This window comes from Apodemus sylvaticus, chromosome 11 (genome assembly GCF_947179515.1).
Source record: "Apodemus sylvaticus chromosome 11, mApoSyl1.1, whole genome shotgun sequence".
Lineage (NCBI taxonomy): Eukaryota > Metazoa > Chordata > Mammalia > Rodentia > Muridae > Apodemus > Apodemus sylvaticus.
Genome location: NC_067482.1, coordinates 83,330,377 through 83,348,534, shown reverse-complemented (window position 1 = coordinate 83,348,534; position 18,158 = coordinate 83,330,377). Strand labels below are relative to the sequence as shown.

General features: G+C 39.0%; 1 pseudogene; it reads right to left on the bottom strand.

The window, feature by feature from the left end:
- Positions 1-5,793: 5,793 nt before the first annotated feature.
- Positions 5,794-6,895, bottom strand: LOC127696493 (40S ribosomal protein S26-like; annotated as a pseudogene).
- Positions 6,896-18,158: the final 11,263 nt, after the last annotated feature.

Genomic DNA, 18,158 nt, shown 5'->3' with positions numbered 1-18,158 from the left:
AAGCCAAGCAGTATGGTACCCCTGCATTCAGAGTGGGACACTCCAAGGAGCTCTTTCCTTCCCCTCTACTATCTTGGAAGTTGTTTGCTCCTGTCTTTGTACAGAGCTTCTCACCATCGCTTCCACCACCCCAGCTAATGCTCTTTTCTATCCACTCCTGTGATATCCATCCTCATGGTAGCCTCTGTGTCTTTCACATCGTTGAAGCCCATTTATGTGCATTAGAAATGCCTCCCTTCTGTGTCTGTTTTGCAGAATAGTTTGAAGAGTCTTGGTATTAGGTATTTTTTGAAGGTCTGATAGAATTCTGTACTAAACGCATCTGGTCCTGGACTTTTTTTGGTTGGGAGACTTTTAATGACTGCTTCTATTTCTTTAGGGGTTATGGTACTGTTTAGATGTTTTATCTGATCCTGATCTAACTTTGGTATTTAGTAGTCTGTCCATTTCATCCACATTTTCCAGTTGTGTTGAGTGTAGGCCTTTGTAGTAGGATCTGATGATTTTTTAAATTTCCTCAGTTTCTGCTCTTATATCTACCTTTTCATTTCTGATTTTGTTAATTTGGAAACTGGTTAGTCTGGCTAAGGGTTCATCTATCTCAATGATTTTTCTCAAAGAACCAGCTCCTAGTTTTGTTGATTCTTTGTTTAGTCCTTTTTGTTTCTTTTTGGTTGACTTCAGCCCTGAGTTTAATTATTTCCTGCTGTCTACTTCTCTTGGTTTGCTTCTTTTCTTTCAGGTGTGCTGTTAAGCTGGTAGTATATGTTCTATGCAGTTCCTTTTGAAGGCAGAGCTGAGTTTTCCTCTTAGCAATGCTTTCATTGTTTGGGTATGCTGTGTCTTCAATTTCATTAAATTCTGAAAAAATTTTAATTTCTTTCTTTATGTCTTCCTTGGCCAAGTTATTGAGTAGGGCGTTGTCCAGCCTCCAGGTGTATGTGGCCTTTCTGTTGTTTTTGTTGCTATTGAAGACCAGCCTCAGTTTGTGGTGATCTGATAGGATGCATGGGATTATTTCAGTCTTCTTGTATTTGTCCAGGCCTGTTTTGTATGGTAAATATTGGAGAAGGTATCATGAGGTACTACAAAGTATGTATATTCTTTTGTTTTAGGATGAAATGTTCTATAGATATCTGTTAAACCCAATTGGTCCATAGCTTCTGTTAGTTTCACTGTGTCTCTGTTTTATTTCTGTTTCCATAATCTGTCTATTGATGAGAATAGTGTGGTCAAGTTTCCCATAATTATTATGTGATGTGCAATGTGTACTTTGAACTTTAGTAAAGTTTTTTTTAATGAATGTGGGTATCCTTGCATTTGGAGCATAGATGTTCAGAATTGAGAGGTTATCTTGGTAGATTTTTCATTTGCTGAGTATGAAGTGTTCTTCCTTATCCTTTTTGATAACTTTTGGTTGAAAGTTGATTTTATTCAATATTAGAATGGCTACACCAGCTTGTTTCTTGGGACTATTTGCTTGGAAAAAATTTTCCAGTCCTTTACTATGAGATACAGTGTCTGTTTTGACACTGAGGTGTGCTTTCTGTAGTAGCAAAATGTTGGGTCTTGTTTACATATCCATTCTGTTTATGTCTTTTCTTTGGGGGGGTGTGGTGAGTTCAATGATGTTAAGAGTTATTAAGGAATAGTCATTGTTGCTTTCTGTTATTTTTGATGTTACTTTTATGTTTGTGTGGGTATCTTCTTTTGGGCTTGTTGAAAGAAGATTACTTTCTTGCTTTTCCTAGGGTGTAGTTTCCCCTCCTTATGTTGGCATTTTCCATCTATTATCTCTTGTAGGGCTGGATTTGTGGAAAGATATTGTGTAAATTTGTTTTTGTCATGGAATATCTTATTTTCTCCATCTATGGTAATGGAGAGTTTTGCTGGGTATAGTAGCCTGGGCTGGTATTTGTGTTCTCTTAGGGTCTATATGACATGTTCCCGGGATCTTCTAGCATTCACAGTCTCTGTTGAGAAGTACTGTATAATTCTGATAGATCTGCCTTTATATGTTACTTGACCTTTCCCCCTTACTGCTTTTAATATTCTTTCTTTGTTTAGTGCATTTGATGTTTTGATTATTATGTGATTGGAGAAAGTTCTTTTCTGGACCAGTGAATTTGGAGTTCTGTAGGTTTCTTGTATGTTCATGGGCATCTCTTTCTTTAGGTTAGGAAAGTTTTCTTCTATAATTTTGTTGAAGATATTTACTGGCCCTTTAAGTTGGGAATCTTCATTCTATTCTATATATATTATCCTTAGGTGTGGACTTCTCATTGTGTTCTTGATTTTCTGGATGTTTTGGGTTAGGAGCTTTTTGCATTTTGCATTTTCTTTGACCCTGTCAATGTTTTCTATGGTATTTCTATGGTATTCTCTGCACCTGAGATTCTCTCTTCTATCACTTGTATTCTGTTGGTGATGTTTGTATCTATGACTCTTGATCTCTTTACTAAGATTTTTATCTCCAGAGTTGTCTTCCTTTGTGATTTTTGCATTATTTCTATTTTTCGTTTCTAGATCCTGGATGATTTTGTTCAATTCGTTCACCTTTTTGGTTGTGTTTTCCTGCAATTCTAAAGAATTTTTGTGTTCCTTCTAAGGGCTTCTAGCTGTTTATGTGTATTCTCTTTATTTCTTTAAGGGAGTTATTTATGCCCTTCTTTAAGTCCTCTATCATCATCACAAGATGTGATTTTAGATCAGGGCCTTCTTTTCTGGTGTGTTGGGGTATACAGAACTTGCTGTGATGGGAAAACTGAGTTCTCATGATGCCAAGTAGCCTTTGTTTCTGTTGCTTATGTTCTTTCCCTTGCTTCTCAACATCTGGTTATCTCTGGTATTAGCTGGTCTTGCTGTCTCTGACTGTGGCTTGTATGTCCTGCAAGCCTGTGTGTCAGTACTCCTGGAAGACCAATTCTTTCCAGGAGGAATTTGGGTATGGAGAGCTATGGCACATAGTCAGATCTGGGGTGCAGACAGAAACCAGAAGGATCCTGTCCCTGTCTGTTCCTTGATTCCTGTGTCCTGAGCAGGTCTCTTTTGGGCCAGGAATTTGAGCAAAAGTGGTGGGCTTTGTCTGTGCTCACAGGTGTGTCAGTACTCCTGGGAGACCAGCTGTCTTCCAACAGCACAGGATCAGCTCTGGGTGCAGATGAAAACTGGAAGAGCTGGGCCTTCTTGTCTCGCCCTTAGGTTGAGATTTACATGATCATCTCTCTGGCCAGCACACTTTGGCATGTGGACTGAAAAACAGCATATATTTCTGTGTTTCACATTTGCAGGCTGCAGATAGTAGGATTTCTCCAGCTTTATAAAGGTGGGAGCCAATTCCTCACGATAAAGTCTTTATGTTTTGTACATTCATGAAATTTCTGTCAACTGCTTTTAGACAGGCATTCCCATGTATGGGAAATGTATGTGGTTTCTGTGCAAACACTACTGTAGTTTTTACAGAGGTCATTTCAGTAATTGGATATTGGTGCACAGTGATGGGAGAGCTGATTCCCGTAAAGAAACTTCTACGGTTACTTAAGGATGGCTACATATATGTAAACACACTTGAATGGGTGTATGCATTTATATATGTATACCTGTAAATGTGTGTGTGTGTGTGTGTGTGTGTGTGTGTGTGTGTGTGTTTTAGCTATTCAATCTATTGATTTGTTTTTTCTGAAGAACCCAGTTTATACAATAATATAGGTGAAATAAAATGTAGATCATGTCTTGGCAAGGTCCTGGCCTACTATAGCCGCTTGTTTATAGTTCTTCCTTCCAGGACCTGGTCCAAAGGACAGTGATTCTGGCCACACAGGGCGCATCTATGGGACAACTTCCTTCTGGTAAAATGAACCAGAAATGTCTATTTGTAGGAAGAAGTGTTGCTGACTTGTCATACTGACTTTGTCTCCTGCAACTTTTCTCACTGTTGTTTCATCTCCCATCAGCTTCCAAAGAAGTCGAGATTACAGAGATCTATCTGGCCTGGCCAAACAACGCTCGACTTTTTCATGGATCCACTGAGTGTTCATTGCCCAAGTATTTGCAAAAGATACTTTATATGATCCCAACCTTTAATAGTCTCAGGATTATTTTGTGGTCTAATATTTGGACTCTGGAAAGACCCATATATAGTTGAGAAAAATAGCAGTGGTCTAGTGTGTGATTAATAGTCAATGTTCCTTTGTCAGTTTTCTGTCTGTGTCTGTCTACCGTAGAAAACAGGGTGTTGAATATTCCCTTGTTAGTGCCATGCACTCTATTACCAAGTCCCTTCAACCTAGCATTGGGGGTTCAAGCTAGGGGAGAAGAGAAAGACATAAAAATCCTCCTGTTGGCAAAGAATGAGTCAAATTGCTCTGGTTTGTAGACCACACCATTTCTTTCTTTCTTTCCTTCTTTCCTTCTTTCCTTCTTTCTTTCTTTCTTTCTTTCTTTCTTTCTTTCTTTCTTTCTTTCTTTCTTTCTTTCTTTCTTTCTTTCTTTCTTTCTTTCTTTCTTTCTTTCTTTCTTTCTTTCTTTCTTTCTTTCTCTCCCTTCCTTCCTTCCTTTCTTTTCTTCCTTCCTCTGTTCCTTTTTTTTTCTTTGCTTCTTTCTGACCTCATGTCTTTCTTCTAAAATGCCCTTCTCTCTTAGGTTTTCTGTTGCTGTGATGAAACACTGTTAAAATCAACTTGGGAGAAAAGGATTTATTTCAATGTTATTTGTAGATCATCCATGGAAGTGAGGAACTCAATGTAGGAATCTGGAGACAGGAACTAACACAGAGACCATGGAGGCATGCTGGTTACTGGCTTGCTCAGTTGGTTTTCTTTTATACCTCAGGACCACCTTCTCAGGAGTGGCATTTCACAATCCAGTTATCAGTAATGAAAATGTACTATGGGCTTTCCCATAGGCCAATCTGATGAAGACATTTTGAATTGTGATGGTCTCTTCTCAGATATTTCTAGACCATGCCAAATTGTCCTAAAAACTAGCCAGCACAATTTACCTTTTCTCAATGTAACACACACACCACTATTCAACTATAATATTTCCTATTCATTTCCAAGATCTTATATTAATAATCATATAATAAAATAAAATGCATAAATAACCTTCAAAGTTCCAGTCTCTAAAATACAGTCTCTTTAAAACATCCAAAGTCTCTTTTAACATTCATAGCCTCTCTAAATATTCAAAGCATCTTTAAAATATCTGAAGTCTCCCTAAAATTCCAAAATCTATCTGAAATACCAGTCTTTAAAAATTTTATTCTCTCAACTATAGTTTTGTAAAATTGGAAAAAAAGAAAAAGAAAAAGAAAAGTTACCCACTTGGAAGATCCAGGGTGTAGTCACAATCAAATCAAAGCAAGTATTTTTTTGTCTTAACAACATCTTAAACATTTCTTTAAGAGGTCTGCTGCCCAAAGACTCCCTGAGCTTATTAGTCTGAGAAAACCCTTTACATTTTTGCATTTTACTTATTTTTGAGACAGGGTAATGCTATGTAGTCCAACTTGTCCATGAAAATACCACAGTCCTGTGTCCATCTTCCAAATACTGGGATTTAAAGGCCTGTGTCACCACACACCGCCTAAGGAGGCTCAAATTTCTCTTTCCATTTTTAAGAACTTCTACCCAGCATACTGTAGGTTGATGTTTCTCTTCCCCTTTCTGTATTTTGAATACATTTCACTTGTTTCTATCATCACTAAAAAGATATTTGTTTTTTTTTTTAAAGTATAACTTCCATTTTATTTTTCCAAGGCATCTTTCCTTCTGCCCTTAAGAAACCACCTCTTTACATGGGCTTTGGTGGAGGCTGTGGTGCAGTGCCAGCAGGTCTGAACTGTGGTTGGGGTGTCTGGTCCTTCCGGACTCCCTGAGATTGATTCCTGACGCCTTGCTGTGAATGGCACAGCTCACACAGTAATGCAGTTTCACATAGAGCTTGAGAAGATTCAGATATGTCCCTGACAGCAGCGGCTTCTACAATGTTCCAAATGATACACTTCTTTTTTTTTTTTTTAAATATTTTTTTATTCAATATATTTTTTATTTACATTTCAAATAATTTCCCCGTTTCTGGCCCCCCACTCCCCGAAAGTCACATAAGCCCTCTTTCTTCCCCCTGTTCTCCCATCCACCCCTTCTCACTTCCCTGTTCTGGTTTTGCCCTATACTGCTTGCTACACTGAGTCTTTCCAGAACCCGGCCACTCCTCCATTCTTCTTGTACATCATTTGATGTGTGGATTATGTTTTGGGTATTCCAATTTTCTAGGCTAATATCCATTTATTAGTGAGTGCATACCATGATTAATCTTTTGAGACTGGGTTACCTCACTTAGTATGATGTTCTCCAGCTCCATCCATTTGTCTAAGAATTTCATGAATTCATTGTTTCTAATGGCTGAATAGTACTCCATTGTGTATATATACCACATTTTTTGCATCCATTCTTTAGTTGAGGGATACCTGGTTTCTTTCCAGCTTCTGGCTATTATAAATAGGGCTGCTATCAACATAGTGGAGCACGTATCCTTATTACCTGCTGGAAAATCCTCTGGGTATATGCCCAGGAGTGGTATAGCAGGATCCTCCAGAAGTGACCTGCCCAGTTTTCTGAGGAACCGCCAGACTGATTTCCAGAGTGGTTGTACCAATTTGCAACCACACCAGCAATGGAGGAGTATTTCTTTTTCTCCACTTCCTAGCCAACACCTGCTGTCTCCTGAGTTTTTAATCTTAGCCATTCTGACTGGTGTGAGGTGAAATCTCAGGGTTGAAACTTCTTAATGGCCTTATCCTTGGGCATGCACCAACACAGTTCGTGCAGCAAATTGGCTGCACATGGCCGCGGCCCCTTTTGTCAAGACCGTTATTTCTTCCTTTTTTGGTCATCTTGGAGGCAAGACTTGAAAGAGGATCCAGCCACTCATATCAAAAGATATTCTTTTCTTTTCTTTCTTTTTTTCTTTTCTTTTCTTTTTTTTTATAGGTAAGAGGTTTCTTCCTACCTCTTGGGTGATTTGAAGTATTTTCCTTTACTTAGTCATCTGCAGTATAAATATGTGAATTTTTGGTAATTATTCTACTCTTTGTTGTCTGAATTTCTTAGATCTATGATTTGACTTCTGTCATTAATTTTAGAAAATCCTTAGCCATTATCACTTTAAATTTTCTTCAGATTTATTTCTTTTTCTTTTCCCTTCTGGCATGACAATTATGCATGTGTTACTCATTTTGAAGTTGTTCCATAGTTCTAGAATGTTCCAATTTTTTCATTCATTTTTTTTCCTTCTGTATTTTGGATGAGAGACTTTCCATTGAGTTATTGTTAAGGTTGTTAACTCTCCTTGGTCATGTCTAGTCTTCTGGGGAACTCTCAAGGTATTGAGGATTATCAGACTGATTCTAGTTTCTATTATTTATTTTTAATTCTCTCTTAGGCCTTCCTTCTCTTAGCTTTCCTTGCTTGCTTGGTACAGACAAGGCAGCACTTACAGTTACTTTAAATTCTCTATCTATACCTATAGTTACCCAACCCATGGCTTACTTGAATTCAGTTCTACTGAGTGCTTTGTTCCTTTGGATGTGTTTTCCTCCTGACTTCATTCAGCCTTGGAATTGTGTTATTGTTGTAGAACACAATAGAACCTATTGAGTAATCAAAATTGAGGTGAATAGGCAAGAAGGTCACTGTGTGCCTCCAACATTTTAAGTCTGGCCATACCTTGGCACTCAGGAAGGAGAGAGAGGGCTGGACATGTATGCTGATAAAATGTGAAGACCAAAACATATTAGGAAAGTCTTTGGGATGAAGTTCATGAGTCCAAATCTACCCGTGTCTTTTTTTTCCCAATTCTACCCCTTGGCAGATTTTACAGGCACATGCTTATGAATGCAAATGATGAAACAAACTATTTGTTGGTTGTTCTGATGCTCACAAACATAGTTAAGTTCACGTTGTACATGTGGATTTTAAGCTATTCCTTCAGAGATGCCCAGGTTTACAGACTGTAATCATAGCAAAGGCCCATGACGCAGCTTGTGCTGTTGATGCTGGCACAAACCGTCATCCCAGCTGTGTGCTAATGTGCTTCTTTCTTCTGCCCCAGCTTTGGCTTGCCCGTGTGTCTAGCTATGCTTTTCATTTCTATACTATTTGAAGAGAGCTGCTTTATGTTTCAGCAGTAATCTGTGGCTCTAAGCGTTTTTTGAAGCCCTTTAAGACCCTACTGTCCTTTTGGCTCTTGCCTGTCAGGACAGGGGGATCCTTTAAGTTTAGTTGTGTCCTGGGACTCCAACAAGAGAATCCTGTGACGCTAATTCTACTGTTGGCTCCCCAAGTCTGCATCAAGAATGCTGTTTACCACACTGGCCTGCTGTGGAGTGGGCATGGGCCTCTCTTTACCTCCTCACTTATTCCCCTCTCTCGCGACTTGGAGTTTGTGTCCTTTTCTGGAGTGCAGTGTGGTAGGGTCCTGGCATGCAGGTGTTCCTAGATGTGTACAAGAACCATTTCACCAAGCCCCGGATACCAAATCCCACAGGTGCTCATCTTTTACACAACATGAAGAAGTCTCTGCAGTCCTCCTATATCTGTAAGCCATTTTCTACATCATTTATTAAAAACTAATCTACTCCAGATGCTGCAGAAATTATTGTATTGCTTAGTGAATAATTATCAGACAGAAGTCTGGATATGTTCAGGACAGATACAAGTGAGATATTTATTCTTGGTAGAATTGTCCTTTAAGAGGGAAGAGATAAAAGGAAATTGTATTTGCTGACTGTTGAGGTCTTAAAAGCAAGGGTGACTTCTTTTGTGGGTTATGCTAGCAAATTTTTCCTTTAGATAGAAAAGGATCACCTTCATCAGAATGTCAAAAGAGATCCCGATGTCTTGTGATGCAATTTCTTTTGAGACAAAAATTTTCATCTTGGAAGGAAGCTCTAAAGGGAGGTGGAATCTTCCAGCCTGCAAAGAAGCTCCTTTAGCTCAGGAAGTAAATAACTCAAAAGCACCAGGAAGTTCCTAAGTTTACTGGATACACTAAGTCCTTCTGTCTCCATGAATGTATAGGCTGTTAGGCCTGCTGAGAAACACTTTTAGCCCAGCTGAGCTGTCTAGCAGAGAGAGGCTCAGACCCACTGGCCTGCTGAGCCATCTGCAGTGCCTCCAAGTTTCCAGCTCTCATGAGCTTTCAGCTGTATTAGGGTGGACCTCAGTGATTCAGCTGTCATTGAGACACTTTTGCTCCGGTGAAGGGTTATCTCACTCTGAGTAACCCTGATAAAGCTCATTGGTTTACCAGGTTGGACTGTGGTGTTATCTTTAGTCTATGATCGGCTCTCTGGGTGGAATAAACATCCACTCAGTCTCACAGGAACAGTGTTATATAACACGAGGAAATGTCAGGGATGCAGTGTGCTCGCATTAACCCAACAAAAGAGCATTCTTTCATCTTTGCTAAGTGTGTTTGCATGTGTATGTATGTATGTGTGCATGTATGTGTGCATGTATGTGCATGTGTGTGCATGTGTGTATATGTACATGCAAGTGTGCTGGAGTGCTGAAGAGGCCTGGGGTCTGTGTAAAGGATTTGAGTTTGCTATGCCAATGAGGATATTAAAATGCCTGACATGCCACACTTTTGCTAGAACAAAGAGCACTGACCATCTAATGTAGGCATGCTTGGGGAGAGTAATGATGTTTTCAAACTTCAGTGAATTGCTTTTTTATTGCTGAGATGGAGTAAGTTAATTGTGGGATATCATTACAAATGGGGTGTAATGAAAGGCCAGACATCAGAAAAATGAATCAGAACTTTGGACCAGAGAGAAACTACTCAATCTGGACCCAGAGCCTCCCAGGTACTCCTTGGCCATCTACATAATGATAATAAAAAATGATGTTTACAGAGCATTTCATTGCATATTTTCTTTTAAAAGGTATCAGTACTCTTTCCATAAAGAACATTATAAATATTGTACCATGATCAGGGTTGAAAAGATGGTTCAGTAGTTAAGACTACTTTTTTTTCCTTTTGAAGAGGATCTGAATTTGCTTCCTAGCACCCAAGTCAGACAGCTAACAACTGTCTTTACTCAAATACCAGGAGAATGATAATCTCTTCTGGCCTCTGCAACACTCAAACTCACATGCGCTTGCACATACATGCATACACATAAACACATGTGCATTCATGCACACACACTTAAAAATTAAATGAGCATTTTAAAGCAGGTTTCTAGGAGCATTCTTATTAGTTTTTGTTTTTCATATGCTGGATTGGTTGTTGGAACATATTATTATTATATCTTTCATAAAACAATTTTGAAGTGGATTCCTACAGCTCACTGGCCTATAGTTCAAGGGGTTGATGTCAATTTTAGCTATTTAGACTAGTAGCTATATTAACTTACCGTGTTTTGATCATGATTTCAAGGTGATTAATCATTTTACAAATCCTTAAATGCACTTTTTTTTCTAATTTTATGTTCTACATTTGAACTGTCTGCATGAAAGTTTTAGCAAGACTTTAAAATAGAAATCATATCTATATCATGTTACATACATATAAATTTACTCCAGACTTTTTTTTTCTGTGCTTGATTTTCTGAGTGGTGTTTTGGTGTGAAGAGTTTGAAACTTATAAAACTGGAGTGAAATTATCTAGTCCTATCTAATTCAGTGCTTTTACTGTGGCATTAATTACATTCATGATACCACCACCTGATGCATTTAGGTTTTCTTTCCTGTAAGAGAAAACCCATTTTTCTTTTATTAAATGTCTGCTACCTATTCTGTCTATCTCTAGAAACTAACGATGACTAATATTCTTTATATCTTTCAAAAGTTAGCTTCCCCTGAATATTTAATATAGCTGTGATATTTAATAATTACTCTTAGTGTCCAAGTCCTTTCACGTGGTATAATATTTTTGAGTCTCATCCATGTGTTAACACATAACTGTGTTGATTTTTATGGTGGAGTTATATTGCATTGCAAGGACTTGGCACAGTTTTGTCATTGTTATTGGATAATACATACTTGGATTCTTTCTACTATTTAAGTTCTCTAACTATGACCATTTAATATTTACAAAGATTTGCTTATATTTTTCTTGAATGATAAATACACATGTCCTAGAGTAAATATTTTTGCTTTCAAAAAATTAAAACATAGAAACAAATAAATGGTGTTTACTGAAGCTTTAACCTGACCTCATTTGGTCCGATGTTTCCTATGGATTAGGTTATTCTTCATAACAGAGAGAATGTAAATAAATAGCTGAACATCAGAGAGCAGGACTCTGGTGCCACCGCTGGCTTCAACTTCCAGTCTATAAGACTCTCAGGCCTGTATTTTTTCCCTGGAATCACAGTCCAGGTTGTCATGGAGATGCAGATGGGCTAGGTGGATGTGGATAAGGCACCATGCCAAGGAATAATATTACTGCTCCTATAGGGCCTGTGTCCTTGGACTTGGGGTGCCAACACATTTGCCAAGAGCAGGCCTGGGTTTTCAGGCAGCTGAGACTATTCAGCTAATCTTAGGCCATTCAGGACTGAGTAAGACATCATGTGATGTGTTCTTGGAGGAGAGCTGTTATTTTTACACTCTGACCTTGTGAATTTTAATTCTAATTAACCTTTCTACAAAATCTGAGTCAGGATTTTAAATTCCTGAGGGGAAAATTCTTTCCATCTCTTTTAATGGCTGTATTTCCCCCTGGTTTCCAATGAGCTGTTACGAGACAGATCAAAATTGTTGAGTTCCAAGAATTTTATTGCTGATCGGATGTGAGTGGGGCGATGTAGCATCTGGAGTATTTTCATTGCTTTTAATAGCCACTCTGTGGTTTTCATATGCAAATACCATGCACATTCGCTGAAAGGTGTTCACATATAAAGGATGAGGTTGGGGACAGTGAAGCCAATGTCAAGCTATTATTTTTCATTTTAATTTGTGTTTTCATAACTCTGCTATTAAGCTTGAGTATATTTTTATATTTAGTTAACTATCTATTATAAATAGGTGATAGATATGTATTGACAGATAATAGACATACAGAGATGATATATATATATATAATATATAATATTTATTTTATATATATTGACCAATGATAGATATAGAGCTGATAGATAATAGGTTTATTTTCCCCTCCCCCTGTTTTCCCACCCAACCCTTCCCACTTCCCTGTTCTGGTTTTGCCCTATACTGCTTCACTGAGTCTTTCCAGAACCAGGGGCCACTCCTCCGTTCTTCTTGTACCTCATTTGATGTGTGGATTATGTTTTTGGTATTCTAGTTTTCTAGGTTAATATTCACTTATTAGTGAGTGCATACCATGATTCATTTTTTTGAGTCTGGGTTACCTCACTTAGTATGATGTTCTCCAGCTCCATCCATTTGCCTAAGAATTTCATGAATTCATTGTTTCTAATGGCTGAATAGTACTCCATTGTGTATATATACCACATTTTTTGCATCCATTCTTCTGTTGAGAGATACCTTGGTTCTTTCCAGCTTCTGGCAATTATAAATAGCGCTGCTATGAACATAGTGGAACATGTATCCTTATTACATGCTGGGGAATCCTCTGGATATATGCCCAGGAGTGGTATAGCAGGATCTTCTGGAAGTGAGGTGCCCAGTTTTCGGAGGAACCGCCAGACTGATTTCCAGAGTGGTTGTACCAATTTGCAACCCCACCAGCAGTGGAGGAGTGTTCCTCTTTCTCCACATCCTCGCCAACACCTGCTGTCTCCTGAATTTTTAATCTTAGCCATTCTGACTGGTGTAAGGTGAAATCTCAGGGTTGTTTTGATTTGCATTTCCCTAATGACTAATGAAGTTGAGCATTTTTTAAGATGCTTCTCTGCCATCCGAAGTTCTTCAGGTGAAAATTCTTTGTTTAACTCTGTACTCCATTTTTTAATAGGGTTATTTGGGACTGATGGGACTTTCGGGGAGTGGGGGTCTAGAAAAGGGGAAATCATTTGAAATGTAAATAATAAATATATCGAATAAAAAATAGTAAAAAAAAAAAAAAGAAAAAAATAGGTTTATTTTTAATATAAATAGGGCCAGTGAGATAACTCAGCAGGTAAAGGTGCTTGAAGCCCTGAGTTGTAACCCTGGGAACCATATGGTAGAAGAAAAGAACTGAATCCTCCAAGTTTTCTCTGGTCTCCACATGTACAACATGGCATGTGCATGCACACATGTGCTTAGGAGCACACTCATTAAGTAAATGAACAAACAAATAAGTAAATGCTAAAAAGTAATGCTAAAAGTGTCAGGTTTTGGTACAACCTTCCTTCCACTTGATCCCTGAATTCCCCTGAGTGTTGGTGGTCTAACCAAGCTTCTCATTGCTTAGCTTTCTGCATGGTTCCATTTCAGAATCTCCATCCCTTTGTTGACTCACTATGCCATATAATCTTGTGTAATTTTCTCAACTGTTTATTCATAACCAGTCTGGAGTCACTGATCATTTTTAAAATTGCTCTTTTGAACTCGTTGTCTGGCATCTCACCTGTTTCAATATCTTTGGGTGTGGTGACTGCAGAGTGACGAGCACTTGGAGCAGTCAGGTGTCCTCATTTTCCATATTCAGTATTGAGTTGTGTACATTGCGTTACCTGAATTTTCTTCAGTTTTATTTGGGGTTCTTCTTTGCGGATTTCTCTTGAAGACTGTGTCCCCAATGCCATCAAAAGTGTGACTCCATGTTTCCCCTCACCACTGGGATGTGTCAACTCCACTGGGCAGATGGAGTGGGAAGTGCTAGGTTGCATTTGACCCTTTCTTGCTATCGAGTGTCCCGCTCCCAGGAAGCACTGAGCCCGGGATCTTCTTACTGGCTTTTGATTGAAGACTGTGCTCCCATTGCCACCAAAAGGGAAGACAAACATTTGTAACAAGAACAATACTGAAGTGGAAAAACTGTATTTCTCTATTAGAGCTATTTCATCAGTTCTCAGATATAGGTTTTAGTAATTAGTAAACTATATTTCTGTATTTCCATAGTCTTGTCAGTTTCATTTGGGTCTTAAATATCTCCCAAAAGGCCCATGTTTTAAAGGTTTGGTTCCATTCCTGGTATGGTTTGGTGGTGGCAGTGACTTTAAGAGGGGACGTAGTAGAAGGGGTTGGAGTTGTGAATTTGAGGAACAGAGACCCCAGTCCCTTGGCCTTGACTTTCTCTTTCTTTTTTCTTGCCCATAAAAGGGGAGCAGCTTTGCTTCATGTCCCATTCCTACTCTCATTGATCCCACGAGCTAATCTTGCTATTTTTATCTCCTTTCTTTTTTGTGTGACTCAATTGAGTCTGATAAGAGTTAGTAACAGTAGCATGGGAGAGGGATTATTTTTGGGAGCATGGGCAACATCCCTGTGTTTACCATAGTCAAAACAATGTCTTTTCCTCTCCTAGGATCATAAGCTGTTGTAGATTCTCTGGGAGTAAGTAGAAGGGCCCACAAGCCCTCCTCCTTATAGCCATTAGCTGCTTCTGACTCTCCAGGGAGGAACAAGGCATCCTGAGTCCCTCTCTTGGCTTATGAGAGTTGATGAGCCAAACCCAATGCAGACCTGTGTCGGTAATCAGAGATGTCAAGAGTTCCAGAGTTCAGTGGCCACGGAGGGTTGGAAGACAGCATCCCACACACTCCCTCCTTTCCGATGGCTCTTTCATTCTTGTAATTACCTCTTTGACAAATCTCCCTGAGCCTTGGAGGTATGATATAGATATGCCGTTGACTGAACAAAACTGATATATTTAAAGTTAGAGGTAAGTAAAACTTTACATCTAAGTTAGACTGATGAAGAGTTGGCTAATATCTGCACATCGACAAGAAGGGTGTGATGTTCGTGTTTGGGATGATCCACATGTATTTGCCAGTTATTAAGTATTTATACCTTTTTAAATACTATTTATTTATATATTATATATTTAAAATACATAAATATATGAATACTGCATTTAAAACATTACATATATCAAACATCTTTCTGGATTTCCCTTATTTTTCAAAGCTCAAAAATAATTTATTAGAGTTTAAATGAAAAACAACAGAGCATGCCTGTAATCCCAGTACTTGGGAGGCAGAGGCAGGTGGATTTCTGAGTTTGAGGCCAGACTGGTTTACAGAGTGAGTTCCAGGATAGCCAGGGCTACACAGAGAAACCCTGTCTCAAAAAACCAAGAAAAAAAAAAAAAGAAAAAAAAAGAAAAAAGAAAAAAAGAAAAACAACCCTATAGTAGACAAGTTGTCAATCTCAGCGGCTTCCCAGAATATCCATGTCATTTAATCCAACACAAAAGTCAGGTACATGGCAGACAAGCAACCACATTGTGAGGTCAGAGGTCTTAGAAGAAGTACAAGAAAAGCCAAAGTACTGAGGAAGCCCAGTGTGTTTGGGAAAGCATGATTAGAGTGAGAAAGTAAAGTCAGACTTTTTGGAGTAATTCAGAAATGTGGAAAGAAACAGCCTGGCTGTGCCATGTAAGAGGCTGTGTGTGTGTGTGTGTGTGTGTGTTGCACTGGGGAAAGAGAAGTACAGTATCTCATTAAAGGACTAATTGTTCCACCTGTCTTTTAAGCATTACTTAAGGTTAACCTGACTTTCTAGATTTGCTTCCTTGGCCAGACTGACCCAGCCCAATTAGAAGATTAGGTCTCATTAAGTTCTGGGGTTTTATCTCCTAACCAGAAAGTGTATTTTTTTTTAATGGACTTAATTGCTACTCTAATGTTCCCTCTTTTGAAGAAGTAACTCTAAAATCATTTAGGGAACAGACCAGGGATCAGAGTCTCCAAACATTTCTGACATCTCCAGCCTTTGGCAAGGAAGAAGCTGCCAAAAGGCCCAAGGACATTTATAACTTTAGCCAAGAAAGAGACTTGTTACTTTTCTTTGGGGTCTTTTCCTACTCAACTGTCAATTTCTACAACCTGTTCTTGTCATTCACCACAAAGTGCATCATGGGATTTGTTTGAATAACCACCAGGTGTAGGGAGGAAAGTAAGTCCTTGACTGGAGCCAGGAAAGAGAGATGGGGGAGGAGTGAAGGCAGGGGCCAGTGCATGACATGTCCTAGACAGGGAGGCAGGGAAAGCCCGAACAGGATTCATGTTAAATGTCCAAATCAAAGCCCAATAGAATCTCTTGATGGGCTCCCAAGAAAGCATCATCTCTGGGAGCTCCTCTTCTTCCTCCTCCTTCCCCTCCTCTTTCTTCCTCCCCTCCTCCTTCTTATCCTCCTTGATTTTTTGTCCTTCAGTCTAGACTCAAGAGTGAAAACCAGGGTCTGCTTAATGTACTTTGTTAGTTGTTAGAGTGATTTTTCTGTTTTTAATAAATGGACAAGAGAGACTTTTTAGTAAATAAAAAATTGACGTAGTCAATCTGTTGTGTAGAGGTAATAACAGCTACATTTTCCCACAATCACCATTAATATTTTGGCTGAGTTCCTAAATTTGGATTTGTCTCAGTAAAAGGTAGAAATCAGGGCCTCCCCCAGCCTGCCTTCAGAAACTTAGTGACAACAGCTAAGCTATGTCATGGCAAGCCACTAACCCTCTAAAAAGCCTCACCATCACAGATAGTTCTCTCTGTCTTCTGGTCTCTCTGTCTGTCTCTCCATCTCCCCATCTCATGATCCCATTTAAAGAAGGTCTTTTGCCACCCACCCCATTAATGTGTCTCTTGTGTGAGATCTTTTGCATGGTGTAATCTGTGTCATGCCATACCTTGGCCCCGATCTACCAAGGTACTCTGTTGCTAAATCCTAACAAGGTGTTTTTAGGAATAAGTCAGTAAGCAGGTCACCTAGGGCCTTTGGTTTGCGTATACCCACTCAGTTAATCCATATACATCAATAGGGTAGTGAGTTGGGAATTGTGAAGGTCTTAGAATGTGTTTTTTATATAAAATCTTTTGTCTCTACTCTGATCAATGCAAAAGAGGAATTTAACTAGATTCTCTTTTATATAAATGAAAAAAAACACATTTTAAGGGCCTTATTATTCTAGAAGGTAGGGGAAGAAAATGATAACCACATCCCCCTGTTATTGGAGCTTCCATCCTGTCAGAAATCATCACATACTGAAATGACAAATCACTTTTCTAGAATTTGACCTTAGATTGTTTATATTGATCAAATTTTCTTTACTTTCTTGACTCATTTCACAAATGATACAGGGGACACTTAGCTGAGGATGTGACTACTTGACTAAAAAGCAAAATACTGAAGTCCCTGGGCAGAACAGATGTGAGTGTGTGTGTTAGTGACTTGCATATTTCTCTTGAATCTGGGCTAGGCTTGGTGGGGAAATATTTTGTGCTTCTAAATCTTCCACATGCTTATTGGCTGGCTGAATGTCCCCTTGTCAAATACAACCTCGGGGTGATCAAGTGATTTGGGGTAATTTAAATCTTGAATGATGACCTCCCAGTTCATAAATTAATTGCTTGGATCTCAAAGATATCCTAAGTTCTAGGAAGTCCCTAGATACTTTGAAGCATCCCCTCAAGTGGGAATTTGTGGGATCCTGATCTTTCTCCCACTTTGCTCCTACCAGGATTTGCCACTATTACTAGAGTCAAGTCAATGGAAACACAAGCTATTGATTTTGAGGGTGTGACTAGGTAAACTTAGGAGTTTTGTAGTGGTTTTAAGAAGATGATGCATCTTTGCCTTACTTCCTGTAGGGAAGCCCAGTTAGTGTTTCATGGAGTGGTGGGTTAGTTGTAAAATTGACTTCTGTACGCGTTTGTGTTTTCACATTGCCATGAATTTGCTTGTGGAATGCCTCTCATCAAGAGATAGAATGAGTATCCCCCAGTCTCCAGCGCAGACACTGTAATGTGGAGAAGTGATACTGGGTGGCTTTTCTATTCTCTCTTGGGGCTTTGCTTTTAGCAACCACCTTAACCGAGTCACAAGAGATGCACTACATCTCTGGGCGGATCAACAAAGACATATAGCCGGTAACTATGTCAACCCACCACTGGCCCATGAGTGATCCCCTGAACCCCACTCTCAGAATTTCAGAGACATCAGCTGACCCACAAGTCCATGAAATCAGATGCTTCTTCTTGTGTGCTGCTGGGCTTCATGGCCGCTCCTTACAGATGAGTTTG